The sequence below is a fragment of the Bos indicus x Bos taurus genome, chromosome 6 (genome assembly GCF_003369695.1).
Source record: "Bos indicus x Bos taurus breed Angus x Brahman F1 hybrid chromosome 6, Bos_hybrid_MaternalHap_v2.0, whole genome shotgun sequence".
NCBI classification, from domain to species: Eukaryota; Metazoa; Chordata; class Mammalia; order Artiodactyla; family Bovidae; genus Bos; species Bos indicus x Bos taurus.
In genome coordinates, this window is record NC_040081.1 from 104,921,753 (window position 1) to 104,934,841 (window position 13,089).

The following is a 13,089-nucleotide window of genomic DNA, read 5'->3' on the forward strand; positions in this document are numbered from 1 at the left end:
CTTAGAAGTTATTTGGACTGACCAGCTATTAAGTTTGTTCTTATAAAAATTCCGAAAGGGAGCTAGTGCTGTGCATGACGGGCTTACCTGGAGATACTACAGGTTCAGTTCCCGACCACAAAAAAGCGCATATCAGTGTTGCACAAATTTTGTTTCCCAATGCAGATAGTTTATAGTCAAGTGTGCAATAGCATTTCTACATGTACATTAATTTACTGCTGAAAGCTGCTAGCCACCTGGACCTTCAGTGAGTTGGAATCTTGCTGGTGGAGGGTCTCACCTCAATGTTGATGGCCGTTAACTTACCAGTGTGGTTGCTGAAAGTTGGGGGTAGTAGCTATGGTAATGTCTCAGAACAACGGAGCTTGACCACTGACTCTTCCTTCATGATTTCTCTGTGGTGTGCAATACTGTCTGGCATTTTACCCACAGAACTTTCAGATCGTGAGTCAGTCCTCTCAAACCCCACTGCTGCTTTTGACTAAGTTGCTGGAACTCTCCGAATCCTGTCATTTCAACAGTCTTCACAGGTTCTTCACCAGGTTAGATACCTTGTCTCTCCATAAGAAGCAACTGCTCATCCATTAAATTATCGTAGGACTGCAGCAATCTAGTTGCGTCTTCAGGCTCCACCTCTCATTCGAGTCCTCTTGCTGGTTCTGTCACCTCTCTAGCTACTTCTCTACTGAAGTTTTGAAGCCCTCAGCCAGCCATGAGGGTTGGAATCGATTTCTTCCTAACTCCTGTGAACGTTTATTTTGACCTCTTGCCGTGAATGACAACTGTTCTTCATGGCATGTAGGATGGTGAATCCTTTCCAGAAGGTTTTCAATTTACTTTGCCCAGATCCAGAGGAATCACTATTTATGGCAGCTATAGCCTTATGAGGTGTACTTAGACGGGAAAGTCAGTATGACTTCTCGATCCACAGCAGCGGAACAGATGTTAACAAGCATATGTAACAACACAGTCGCACTGCATCATCATCAGAGCGCTCTTGGGTGGCCAGGTGCATTGTCAGTGGCAATAATACTTGGAATTTCTTCCTGAGCAGTAGATCTCAACAGTAAACATACTCAGGAAACCATGTTAACAGAATGTGCTGTCACTCAGACTTTGACTCTGCCTGTGCTCTGTAAATGGCACCATCTAGCATAATTAAGGGCCCTGTGAATTTGAAATTGCAAGTGAACATTGGCTTCCACTTAAGTCCCCAGCTGGATGAGCCCCGAACAAGTCAACTGGGCCTTTGAAAGTTTGAAGCCAGGTATTGACTTCTCTTCAGCTATGAGATTCTCCAGCATGAGGCTGCTTTTCTGCATTTAAAAATACTGGCTTGGTGTAGCCAATTCACGAGTGATCTGAGCTAGATCTTTGGGATAACTTGCTGCAGGTCCTACATCAGCCCTTGTGGCTTCGAAGTTAAGGAGACGACTTACTTAAACCTCCTGAACTGAACTCTGCCTGTTTAAATTTCTGCTACTTCCTCACCTCCCTGACATTGCATCAAAGAGTTAGGGCCTTGTTCTGGACTAGGCTTTGGCTTAAGGGAATGTTGTGGCTCGTCTGTTCTAGCAAGACCAGTAAAACTTTTTTCTCCATGTCAGCAATGAGGCTGAGCTTTCTTTGTGTGTTCACTGGAGTAGCACTTTCGTTTCCTTCAAAAACTCCCTTGGCGTTCACGACTTGACTGTCCAGCACAAGAGGGCTACCTTTCAGCCTGTCTTAGCTTTTGTTGTGCCTCCCTCACTAAGCTTAGTAATTTCTCGCTTTTGATATAAAGTGAGACGGGCAACTCTCCTTTCACTTGATTGTTGAGTGGACTTTGTAGCTTATTCACTGGCCTAACTTCAATATTTCATCCTCAGGACACAGAGGCAGAAAGTAAAAGGGGGAGATATGAAATGGCCAGTTGGAGCCATCGGAACACATCTCTGTGGTGCAATTCATGGCATCCCTGGTCACCATACCAAATACAGTAATGAAGAGTTTGAAATATTGTGAGAATCACGAATTGTGACAGACACATAGTGAGCACATGTTGGGAAGCAGTGCTGATGGCAGAGTTGGAACAAATCTTCAGTTTTTTAAAAAAATTTGAACTGAAGTGAAGCACGCAGACAAGATCTGAAGCTACCCTGGGTGGGGTGGTGTCCTGCCTTCCACCACCTGGAGTGATGGAGTCCACGTGGTCATCTGGCTGCACCTGTCTTTCCTGGTGAGAGAAGTTTCCAGAAACAGCTGTGTGAGCCATGGAGGCATTTTTTGATGATGCAACTGTCAGGCACCTGCTGGTTGAGACGTTGGTGTCCCAAGTCCTCTCTTTTGAGGGTCAGCCTCAAGAGCAAGCTGTGCTCACCCACGTGGCCATGCAGACTGGGCAGGGTGGGCACTGCTTGGTGGCTCGCCCTCTCCACCCTGGCACTGAACGTGGGGGCATCCTTATAACCCCTGGGCTTGTGCCCCTCCGAGTCTAGAGAGTCTCCAAGGAGTTACCATCTCTTTGGTCTGAAATCGCTTTGTGACTGAAGAGTAAAGTTAATTTACAGGAAGCCCTTTGGTGGACTTATATATAACAAGGACTTTAAGGATCTTTTTGTCTATAATAGACTGAAATTTATCACTTCTGACAAGTCGCAGTGAGTGGATTTGGCAAAATCACCACTTTACCTGGCTTGTTAGGCCATTCAGTTTTGCTCTTCTTGTAATGTGGGTATATTTTTTAGTATCAAAAAATTACCCTGAAGCCATCCTTGGAAAGCGCCTGTCAGCTTTGTCAATTTGGGCTGTGCTATGGGCTTCCAAACTAGACTATCCTTTTCCATGGCTCAGAAGGGAAAATATAAATGCCACTGTGCTCCCCTCTTTCTGACCCTTTATTCCTACTGCTGAGGAAAAGAATGAGCCATAGAAATGACTTTATTCTCTTACTGCCTGGAAAATCCCATGGGCGGAGGAGCCTGGTGGGCTGCAGTCCATGGGGTCACTAAGAGTCGGACACGACTGAGTGACTTCACTTTCACGCATTGGAGAAGGAAATGGCAACCCACTCCAGTGTTCTTGCCTGGAGAATCCCGGGGACGGGGGAGCCTGGTGGGCTGCCGTCTATGGGGTCACACACAGTCGGACACGAGTGAAGCGACTTAGCAGCCGCAGCATCTATCAAGCTTCCTCGGGCATCTCCTAAGTCGGTTGTTATGCCCTCTGGCCACCAGGTGGTGCCAAAGGACACCCCTCCGGCAGCTGCCAGGTGGGAAACTAGGGTTTTGAGGACATCAGTGGGGAATGTCCTCCGCCTTGACCATCTTTGCTTTCTGCCTTATATTCCTTCAGAGGAACCTTGATCCTGTGTTGAATTGCCTCACCCTACACCAAGCTCACCTACATTTTGAAACGTAATTGATTCCATTCCTGCTGGAGAGCCTGGACTCTGGTCTCCCAGACCCAGGTTCCTAAGCTAAAGCAAGTAAATAAATTTCTTCTCAGAATCCTTTAGATAGTGAACACCTTATGATGTCATTTCACGTGGCCTCGGGTATAAATTATCATCTTTAATGAGACATTCTTATTTAAAATGTTAACATTAAGCCAGAAATCTCATTTTGGAAACATGATTTTAAAATTGAACTTGGCAAAGGCACCAGAAATTGTCAAAGGATATAAGAAGCAAGTAGTTAGTCTTTTCCTACAAATTTAAAAAGCCTAGCATGACAAGTCACAGTAATGTGAGGTAGCAGTTGGCCATGTCTTACTAGACATCTAAATCTTTGACATTTTGAGTATTCAAGGTATTAGGGGTAAAGCATAAAATTCTAACTTCATGACTCAAAGATATGCAGCAGCTATCTGTCATGATCCTAGCAGAGTCTAAAGCTTTGACTGAAATATACGTTATATATCAAACACCAGTTAACATGCCCAGTAGTCCACAACTATTTTTCAATTGCTAGGTTTTCAGGAAAACCTGTCTTCCTTCCTAGGTTTCTCTACCGTTTGAGCTGAATTTTCTAAGCTGATGGTCCAACTTGCCAGGCAGGTGCTTTCTCTAGGAGGAAGATTTCTCCCGATATGAAAACCAGGATTGAAAGTCCAGCCCCAGGTGCCCAGGTGGAAATTCCATACATCAGGCCTGGCTAGGAATCTGAGGGACGAGTGCTTATTCCAAGAACTCAGCAAACAACTTGCTGTTTCGTTGATGGCCTAAGGGCACTCCAAGCACATTACTGGCAGAAATGTAAGGGCAGACTCTGTCGTCTTGACCTACTAAAGAGATGTACAGAGAACAAGCAGGAAAAAAAAGGACTCATAAGATCTTTACAAAACATTACACTGCTCACCCTGTAGTTAATACCATCCCCCTTACCTCTCAAAATGTTATCTTTCTTCTCCTGTCGCGCTTGGCTTCGCTGGTGTTCCTTCTGGGAACGCAGAAGTTTTTCTTTGTCTTTTGGTGTGCTGATGGGGAGACCAGGGATCTGCTATCTCAGATGCATACTTTGAAGGGGAGCCTCCTGCACCAGCCTGGGAGGAACAGGAAGGACCTGGGGACAGGCCTATGACAGCGCTGGTCAGGGCCAGGCAGCCTGAGGCCACATGCTCCCTCTGTGTGACCTCCACCCTTGTTCCATAGCTGCCAGCACTGAGAGCTAAACTGCTCCCAGAGAAGCAGAGATGTGAATCTGGAAACACCACTGGGGAGTGTAGCTGAAATACACTCTTGGGATGGGCATGGAGGTTGAAAAGCCATAGAACTGCTGGGCCTGAAGGAGTGAGGAGGCTGGGAAGCCCGAGGTTAACGTGCCAAGAATTGGGTTCCTGGTGAGAGGCTGGTCTCCTGGCTTACAGACGACTGTCTTGTTTCAATAAGGTAGAAAGCAAAGGAGCTCCGGTCTCCTCCCTCGTGTGTGTGTGTGTGTGTATGTGTGCAGTCCCTTCAGTCATCTCTCTGTGACCCTGTAGACTGTATCCCACCAGGGTCCTTTGTCCATGGAACTTTCCAGGCAGGAATACTGGCGTGGGTTGCCATTTCTTCTTCCAGGGGATCTTGCGAACCCAGAGATGGAACCCACATCTCCTGCGTTGGCAGATGGGTTCTTTACCACTGAGCCACTTGGGAAGGTCTCTTTCCTCTTAAGGTTACTAATCCCATCATGGAGTCTACCGTATGACTTCACTTAAACCAAATTACTTTCCAAAAGCCCCACCTCCTAAGACTTTCATATTGGCATTAGTGCTTCAACATGAATTTGGTGGCAGGGGGCATAAACCTTCATTTCCAACCTGACCATAACGCCCACAAGCATCAGACATTTCAGTTGGGCTTTCCCAGAGAGCCAACCGTGAGACGAGGGATTCGGGCTCAGGTAGTTCACCTGGCAGGTGATTCCAGGAAGCATGGGTGAACAGTGAGGAAAGCAGGACGAGGGCAAGAGAAAGTCAAGGTTGTGTTAGAATGAGTTCACAATCACGGGAATCGGGGGCTCAGTGCCACGGGGGAGCCTCTGTATGGTTCTGCATAGCGTGCTCCTGGTGACACTCCCACATGGTGCGGTGGTTGACACTCAGTGATTCTCTCTCCCATATTGACTGGGAGGTGGGCACCCTCAAGGGCATTAGCTCCCTTGCGGTTTCTAGTTTGTGGCTGAGGAAGCTCCCGTGGTACTTAAAAAATGGAGTCAGGCAAACATGCTGACGTAGAGGTGGGGAAAGCCAGGGATGTGCTGGTGAGGTCTTCCAGGGCTGCATCACACACACCTGATGCTGGACCCACAGAACGCGTTGCCCTATTTTGCAAGCACTTGGGTACTGAGAACTGCAGCTGGCTGACTTCTAGACAGGTCATCCAGTCCACTTGCTGAGAATCTCTTCTGTGATGAATCACTGTCCTGTAATTAAAAAAGAAAACCAACTTAGGCTGTGTATATTCCTATAGGTCCTTCTACATGGCCTCTTCCTCAGACCACCTTGTCTCTAATTATGCTGCTTCCAGGATCCTGAGCGGCCAGCCAACTCATCTGCTGATGCATGCTATTCTGAATACTCTTCTTGGACCCTCTCATTTCATAAGTGATCCAAATGTACTGATTGAACATAGCCCACTGGGAGAATTTTCCCTCTGTCTTTTAGGGTGTCCTCTAAGGATTCATGGGATGGTACCAGTCCACTAACAATTCATTGTTATGTATTGGATGAACGCGTCTATGAACCAGGGCTTTGCTTTTCCCTCTGGGTCGCCTGGTTCTCTATGGGGTCACAGGGGTGAGCCAAGAGGTATCAGTGCAGCAGAGGTACGGGATGACGGGGGTGTGGAGTCATTTGTAACTTAAACATGCCCTTAGATTTGCTTGGTACCTGCTGCACACACTACCACCTGCTTAACCCTGGTGGTGCCCACTTGACCTTATGCTTTTTGGCCTTACAGCATCTAACTCATAACGGGAAGTTCTAAACCCATACTTGATGTTTCATGATTAGGATTCAGTCTCTCTTAGTCTCAGCAACATGCTTGGAACTGGTTACCAAGTTATAAATTTTCTATGGGCAAATGTATGAACTTCTTCTGCAGTCGTAGACTTCTGTGGTTACCTCCTGCATACTGGCCATAGGTGTTCCAGAGTACTGGGTACTTCTGAATTTCAGATCTAATAGTGTAATGTCCATGATAAGGTGAACCAGAAAGATTTTTTGGTGTAAAGTCAATATAATTAAGATTCTTGTTGAGTCCTCCAGGACTTGCCATCCATTCTTACCATGGGCAAGGCCAACACTGAGATCTGCCAGGTGATGTTTTGAGTGGCAAGGCCACAGGTACTCAAAACTGGCAGGCTTTGGAGACCACTGAAAAGTGGTTTGGGGAAATCATCTCAAGTGTGACATAATGCTGTTTTCACACTCCAAAGAGGCCTACTGATTTTTAAGTTATTCTTCATGGTAGGAGATAAAAGATGCAATAAACTGTCCTTTAATTAGAAGATGGGATCCCTGCATGTCCTAAATGCTTATTTTAAAAAAGGCATCAGTTTACCTCCTCCTTGCTTGCATGTAGACCTCCAGGTCACAACAGTATAATGCCAGTTGGCATAACAACATAATGCTAGTAATGAAGGAGGCCAGCCGGATCTTGTGCGTGCCATTAGGCCCCAGTCGTCTTCACTGGTGACTCTGTTGCAGATGTGGTTTTGGTGTCCTCGTGAGCGGGGGAGCGCAGGGTCTTTCTACTGTGCCATCTTGACCACTCTCACCGATGTAACCTGGAAGCCAATCTAGTCAAGATTTCTGTAGGTTATATCGAGGTAGAGATCAGGAAAGTTGACATAACCTTAGAATGAGGCTATGAATGTATACTGCTGACTTTCCCATGAGAAAGCAAACTGATCCTCAATTGAGGATTGAGTAATAGATTCTCTAGATTGATGGATCCATGCTAAGTGCCAGAAATAGTGCTCTTGTTCTATCCTCCATGACAGCTATGATAGATCACTGTCATGGGACTCCAAATGTTTCAAGGAATCGAGGAATCACAAAGGCCTCTGATCAAATGCAGGGTGACTTCTCTTTCATCCTTACTGGCCAAGTGAGCAGGCACAGGAAAGGCTTCTAGTTGGTCAACTTGGGCCAGTAGTTGCTGCGGCCAGCACAGCAGGTAGGGATCAAAAGTGGTTGACGCACAGTTTGGGGGGGAAAAAGAAACTAGAGACAGAATTAAAGTTTTAAAGATGGGACTGGGGGACTCAAGACCTCTTGGGTCAAGAGCCCTGTTCCTTGGAGCCACAGCACTTTTATTTAGTATCTTGGCAAGCAGAAATTATCTGTTACAAGGAAGTCAGCCTACTGTGTCCCGGGTCACGTCTCCCATTTTATTGATTACTTTAAACTATCTTTATTTTCATGTACAAGGGCTATCACCTAACTGGAGGTCATAGATCTGCATATGTCTTGGGAAAACATCTTAGTGTGTGCACAGTGTTCTGAACTTGTGCGGACCTAGTCTTTTTTTGCTTACAAAGTAGCTGAACCATGAAAGTTTTAAGTGAAAGTAATCAGACATAAAAAGTCGCAAATTGCATGATCCCATTCAATTTAAACTGTATGAGAAAAATCCATGAAGAATAAGAATGAATTAAGGGGTGATAGATGGGGGAGGGGCAGTGGGCAGTAAATATTCATGGGCATTGGTTTCTTTTCAGAGTGGTTATGTTCTGGAATTGTATAGTTCAGGTTTCACAAATTTTTGTATATTAAAAGACAATTATACTTAAGATATTAATCTATAACTTATTTTAATAAAACTATTTCAAAAAGGTAAGCAATTGATTTATTGAATATTCCATAAAACTTAATTTTTGTGAAAAGAAAACTTAATTAACAAATGCATACATTCAACATGGTTAAGCCATTTTATAAACATACTCTCATGTTTCATTAAATAACACAGGGACAGTCAAGTGGTATTCTTTGACACATGAGGTTAAAGACAATTTCTTCTGAACTTCAGCTACATGATCAAGGAACTAGATAATTTCATGGGAGACCTAAGGCAAAGTAAAGACTTCAGAGGGGGGGAGGAGGAAGGAAGGAGGAAACTATATATGAGGGAACTCGACACACACTTGTCCCCCAGACTGCAGCAGATGGAATAAAGATCAAGTTTGCAAAGATCCTCTGATTGGGGAGCTTTAGAATATTAGGAACACTTTCTTTAGATCAAAAAAGTGTCAGCCTTTACCCTCCTCCTGAGACCTGACACGGTAGTGAGGTTATTTGAAGAGGGGCGATCAGTTGGCCATGAGGCAGTACCCAGAGTTGATTGGATCCCTGAGTGGTTTGAATGGCTCCAGGTCGAGCTTTTCTGGACCTTCCACTGGTTAGGTTCTTAGGTTGTAATGTTCATTGTCTATTTCTAATCCATGTGGAAACATGGAAACCTGGATAGTGTCTATAAAGTTGATGAGTCAGATATGGGTGTTATATAACCTTCATAAGCTACTGGATGTGTCTCTTCGGCTCACCTGAGTTTTAGTGTTGCTTGACATTTGGTGAAGGGAACTGCGACACCAGTAGAAAGACTCCTTTAGAGGGAAGGAACGGATTTTTCAGTGGAAGGCTTGTGGGTTCATCCCTTCAAGAAAGGAGAACTTTTCTGCTGGCTTCATTTTTAAACATGAAGTATCGGTCCTGGCTAGGCTGGATGAGGAAAAGGGGGCTTGTTTGCTTGTCATCAGCAATTCCTATACTTGGAGATGTGTTAATACCTGTGAGCTGAACAAATGTCCTAGAATTTCCTAGACTGAGCTGGTGTGCGGTGGCTGGGCAAATGCTATGTCTGACTTTCTCCCCAATTCCTTAAGACTTCCTTGGGTCCTCAGGGAAAAGTACTTACTAACTTAGGCCAACAATGACGATCAAAGAACTGTCAAGTCTTGTAGCATGCTCTAGGCTTATTGGACAGATTAAAGCACGAATCCTGCAACATGAAAAGAGAGGCACATAGACCGGGTGTCTTCTAGGGAAGACTGTAGGTGGTCTTCAGATTTTTCACAATTGGTTTGTATATTACAAGCTGATCAGGATCTTTAGTGACAAATAACGATCATCCCTATACAGCAGTTAATTCAGGGAGCTGTTGATAGTTTATATCTTCATTAAAGAACAAAAGTTTCATTTCCTATGTTAGCCTTAAAATTTGAAGGTCAAAAGGGCACTTAAAAAGTCCAGTGTCTGAGTTTGGCTTCCCTAGAAAAGATTCCTTCATGACTTACATGGGTTAGGTTTACAGGGGGTGTCCTCGGAAACAGCACTGGGAAGGCAGTAAAGACAGCAAGATGGGGCAGAAGAAGTTGAACTCTGTATCCTTGGGCATTTCAACCAAGCTCCATGAGGCCTCCAGATTTGTCCTGAACTTAGCAACATGGCTGGACCTCTGGATACTCAGAACATTCCAGGAGTGGGACTTCCCCCGAGGAAAAGGGGCACAGCCCTGGGTGAGGCAGACATCTTTGGAGTAAAGGCCATTCATAGAAGGGGATGAGCATCTTGGTACCTCTAGTATGAGGATTCTCAGTTGTGATCACAGCACACATCAGAATGTGTATCATGTGCCATCTGGTAACAAGCAGATCTTGGCTGATCTAAAAGCTTCTGAGGCTCCTTTGTCATTGTCATCTAGTGAGATATTTCTATTGCATCCCAGTAGGTCTGTGAGCCTCAATTTCTGAGGCCACAGATCCTTCAAGGAAGGATGAACTCCAGGATTTGGAAGCAAATCTTCTGGCTAAATCCTTGGTTCTTAGCGATACTGACATAAGCAGCCAAAATCAACAGAGGTGGTTGTACTGAAAAAGATGACATTGAGGGTCTTTGGAACCCTTAAGGGGGTGTCTCTGGAAGTGGGATATCTGTTTACTAGGGTCCAAAGCTCATTTATTTTGGGACTCTCTAACCATGTGAGGCACTTCACCTGTTGCCATATGTTAAGTGATTCCATCAGATGAACAAAGTAGATCAAGAAAACCCCAGGAACACAACAGCACTCACCATGAAAGGCACTTCCTGCCTGAGGACTGTGCCATACTAACTAGCAGTTAACCTAGGTTAGTGAAAAGGTTACTTCATCTCTTTCAGAAGAATTGCCCAGAACTCTTAACTGTAAACAGAAAAGCATAGTTTCTTGGATACTTACCTACCTTAATTTGAGGAAAGTCTGGGTCATTTGGGAGATCGCTGACAGCTGGAATGTTGGGTCATACCCTCACCCCAAAGTCATCAGTGCTGGAGATGTGCTCATGCCCTTGATAGAACTTAGCAGCCTTCAGTTGTGAATCTAGCTGTGAGAATGAACTGGTTTTTAGTTAAGTGTTCCGGGAACAGATAGATGACCACACGTGTTTCTCATGGTCCTTGTTAATGTCAGGGGTTGTAAAGGAGCATTTCATTGAGTCTCCTGGAGATTGCCCAGAGGTCTACATCCATTCTGTGCTTTGAGTAGGAGCAGTAGTCTGATGCAAGAGGGTAGGGTGGTAACTGGGCTTCATCGGTACATTACTGGAAAAGTAGGTGATAGATCTGCTGGCATCCAGCCTGTTGGACCAGAATGTGTCTTCTAGGTGATAAAGTTTGGTGATATCCTGGGATTTCAAGGAGGACTTTGCCAGGGCAAAAAGAGTGCCTTTTGATATTGTGGTTCCTTTTCCATTTCTTGCTCAAATATTTGACTCAAAGTCATCTCTGTGTATGGCTCTGTTCTTAGGCGTTTCTGACACTCAAGGTAGAAGAAAGTTTCTCGTGTTCCCATATGAAGGGGGGGCTCCTGAAATCAGACCGTCCAGTCTGTTAAGTTTTGCCCCGAAACACCCTCCTGCAGCGCTTAAACACTGGCCTGCTCAGACTGAGCTCTCCACTTCCTCACAAGGGGTGCTGCACCACACGTGCCGTGTCCTGCTCTCCACTGGCTCCAAGCTGAGCATTATCAGACCCTCTTGCAAATCTGTGCCCTGAAGGTCCATGGGCAAGTTTCCAGGGAAAACTCAGAAGACTGGGTGGTGGGCTGATTCAGTATCGAGCAGGTGAAAGGAGTAAGATGTGTGATAAAAGAATTAGATGACCATCAGGGGACCTAGTATACACCTCTAGAGACACCTCTGGAACTAACATCAAGGAGATTAGGGCCCCAAGCAAAGGTTGATAACCTGGTTCACCATATATGGAGGCCCAGCCTGCCTCAGGGGGGCTTAGTGTGAAAAGTTGAGATCTTCATAGAGAGACATGCTAACATTCATGGTGATAATGCCAGTAAGCAGAACCATGGAACATAAAGCTGGGTGGCTCTCTATGGAAAACACAGGAACATACTCTTAAATAGGCCCCTAGTAAATGACTTATGAAAAATGTTGTTTATCAGCCCACAGATCTGTGTTACCCTGGAGTTAGTAAGTGATCAATGCCAGGTAATTAACCCTGAGATTCCAGAAGTGCCCTCGGCCTGACTCAAAAGGCTTATCTCAAGTATTGATACACAGACTTGATGTGTCATTGTTGTGCTTGGGTGAACAGGCATCTTTTTCTGGGGCGTCTTGGGGGCATTTGATCAAGACTGTCATTACCCTTACTTACGGTCCTTCCTGGGTGTTAGAGATGTACTTATTTAGCTTGCTGCTGCTGCGTTGCTTTAGTCGTGTCCGACTCTGTGCGACCTCATACATGGCAGCCCACCAGGCTCCCCCGTCCCTGGGACGGGGCAAGAACACTGGAGTGGGTTGCCATTTCCTTCTCCAATGCATGAAAGGGAAAAGAGAAAGTGAAGTCGCTCAGTCGTGTCCGACTCTTAGTGACCCCATGGACTGCAGCCCACCAGGCTCCTCCATCCATGGGATTTTCCAGGCAAGAGTACTGGAGTGGGGTGCCATTGCCTTCTTAGTCACCCTTAAAAGGCACAGTCTTCAGTGAATGGAAAGGGTCGCATGATTTGGCAAGTGGCTTCTGTGTAACTCCCCTGTTGTGTCTTCGGCTCTTTGGTCAGGAGTGTTGCTCCTTGGATTGAATGATTCTTAGTCCCTCCCGGGACTTGGTGTAACGTTGCTGTCTCGTCTCCATCTTCTGAGGATCTCTGTTCTGATATTTCTTTAAAAAATTTATTTAATTGAAGGGCAATTGCTACAGGTTTTTTTTTTTAATTTTATTTTTAAACTTTACATAATTGTATTAGTTTTGCCAAATATCAAAATGAATCCACCACAGGTATACATGTGTTCCCCATCCTGAACCCTCCTCCTTCCTCCCTCCCCATACCATCCCTCTGGGTTGTCCCAGTGCACTAGCCCCAAGCATCCAGTATTGTGCATCGAACCTGGATTGGCAACTCATTTCATACGTGATATTTTACATGTTTCAATGCCATTCTCCCAAATCTTCCCACCCTCTCCCTCTCCCATAGAGTCCATAAGACTGTTCTATATATCAGTGTCTCTTTTGCTGTCTCGTACACAGGGTTATTGTTACCATCTTTCTAAATTCCATATATATGTGTTAGTATACTGTATTGGTGTTTTTCTTTCTGGATTACTTCACTCTGTATAATAGGCTCCAGTTTCATCC